Raw genomic sequence first — 2,367 nt, forward strand, 5'->3', positions numbered from 1 at the left:
GTATGTTAAGAAGTGTTATGTCTTCTTGAAGTATTGTCCCCTTGAACATAATGTAGTGACCATCTGGGTCTCTTTTTACCTTTTTGAGTTTGAAATCTATTTTATCTAATATAGGTATAGCTGTTCCTGCCTTCTTTTTTGGTCAATTTGCTTGAAGGACTGTTTTCTATCCTTTTACTTTCAGTCTATTTTTAACTTTTGTAGTCAAATGTGTTTCCTGGAGACAGCAAAATGTTGGATTTTGTTTCTTAATCCAGCCTGTGACTCTGTCCTTTTATTGAAGAGTTTAGTCCGTTTACATTTAGAGTTAATAATGATATGTTAGCGTCTGTATTTGCCATTTTGCTTGTCTTTTCTCTGGTTTTATTTATTTATTTATTTTTTTTGGGTCATGTTTCGTTCTTATTCATCCCTCTGTTGGTTCTGGCTTTAGGGCTCCTTGTAGTATTTTTTGGAGTAGGGGTTTAGTAGTAATGAAATTCTGGAGTTTCTGTTTTTCTGCAAAGGTCCTATTATTTCTTCATAGAAGAAGGAAAGGTTTGTGGAATAGAGTATTCTTGGTTGGCATTTGTTGTCTTGGAGTTTGTTCACTATGTCCCTGACTCTCTCCTTGCCCGTAGTGTTTCTTCGGAGAAGTCTGATGTCATACTGATTGGTTTTCCTTCATGTTATCTGTTTCTTCCCTCTTGTCAGCTTCATTATTTTTTCCTTGTCTTGGATTCTTGGGAGCTTTACTATTATGTGTCTTGCTGTATTTTTCTTTCTTTCTTCTTTTTTTCTTTACTTTTTACAAACTGTTTATTTTCCGTTAACCTTATTTCCACTTTCTGTTCAAGTCTCTGGAAGAACAGCTTAAGACCACTCAGTGCTTGTTCCCACCCACTCAGTGGCTTGAGCAGTGGGAGCTGCAGCCCAGTCTTCAGTGGCAGGCTGGGTGCTCCAGTCTTCAGTAGGGAACTGCTGGATAGGTACAGAGGGCACCTGCATGCCTTCAGACCAGTCTACCACTTCAGGCTGAGTAGCAGTAAACTCAGGAGCTGGAGCCGTCCATTTGCCCTGAAATTCCTCCTTGGTCACAGCCTTTTCAGCAGCAGCCTGCTCTTCCTTTTCAATCTCTTCAGGATCCCTGTAGAAGTAGAGATCAGGCATGACCTCCCAAGGGTGTTCACGGGAGATGGTGCCACATATGTGCAGAACTTCCTGGGCCAGCATCCACCACATGAGACACACTGAGTGAGCGCCCTTATTGTTGCAGGGGATGGCAATGTCCACATAGCGCAGAGGAGAGTCTGTGTTACACAGAGCAATGGTAGGCAGGTTAATGTAGGATGCCTCTGTGAGAGGCTGGTGGTCAGCCCTGGGATTGGTAACCACCAAAAGTCTTGGCTCCCGGAAGCTGCCTGGATCTGGTTAGTGAAGGTTCCAGGAGTGAAGCGGCCAGCAATAGGAGTGGTTCCAGTGGCAGCAGCAAACTTCAGCACAGCTCGCTGGCCAGTGTTCCTGGATGATATGACACTGACATCAGCCGGATTTTCAATGGCAACAATGGCACAAGCTGCCAGCAGGAGCTTCTCCCAGGTTCTCTTCAAATTTATGATATAGATGCCATCACTTTTCCTTTTGTAGATGTACTGTTCCATCTGGAAGTCAAGGTTGGTGCCACCTAAGTGGGTTCCTGCTGCAAGGAATTTGAGGACATCCTCCTCCATTTGCAGGACATCAAGGGCTCCGGACATTGTGAACGTTTCCCCTTTAAGTTACGACGGGAACCCAGAACAATGCCATATGGACCCCTCTCTGGGCAGCACGGAAAGCTGTATTTTTCCTTTCATCTTGGAAGTTTGTGTTCTTCTTGCTTCTGGTGTGTCTATTTTCAGTTCCTTCTTCATGTTTGGGAAGTTCTCTTCAATTATTTCCTTGAATATTCTCTCTGTTCCTATGTCTCTCTCCTCTCTCCTTCTGGGATTCCTATAAATCTTATATTTCCTTTCCTCATGGAGTCAGATAGTTCCTGAAGTCTTTCTTCATTCTTTTTCCTTTGTACTTCTCTTTCCTTTTCTGTTGTGGTTCTTTTTATTTCTGTGTCTTTGAGAGTGCTTATTTGTTTTTTCATTTCATCTATTCTGCTTTCATTGCTTTCCCAGATTTCTTTAGCTCCCCCATTAATCCTTTGATCTCCTTCATTTCTTTCACTTCCCTCTTTAGGGACTCAATTTTATTCTTCTGATCGTTGATTATTTTTCCCATATCATTTTTTACTTCTTTCAGTTTTTTAATCATGACGATTTTAAATTCTCTATCAGGAAGACTCAGAAGTTCCTCTAAGTCACTTTTGTTGCTGTCTGGTGTTTGGTTGTCTTTTTTGTG

The 2,367-nt window shown here is 42.0% G+C and overlaps 1 pseudogene; it reads right to left on the bottom strand.

Annotated features, from left to right (window-relative positions):
- Window positions 1-793: 793 nt before the first annotated feature.
- Window positions 794-1,751, bottom strand: LOC119246780 (40S ribosomal protein SA-like; annotated as a pseudogene).
- Window positions 1,752-2,367: the final 616 nt, after the last annotated feature.

The sequence above is a fragment of the Talpa occidentalis genome, unplaced genomic scaffold (genome assembly GCF_014898055.3).
Source record: "Talpa occidentalis isolate TD23 unplaced genomic scaffold, MPIMG_talOcc4v2.1 talOcc4.15, whole genome shotgun sequence".
NCBI classification, from domain to species: Eukaryota; Metazoa; Chordata; class Mammalia; order Eulipotyphla; family Talpidae; genus Talpa; species Talpa occidentalis.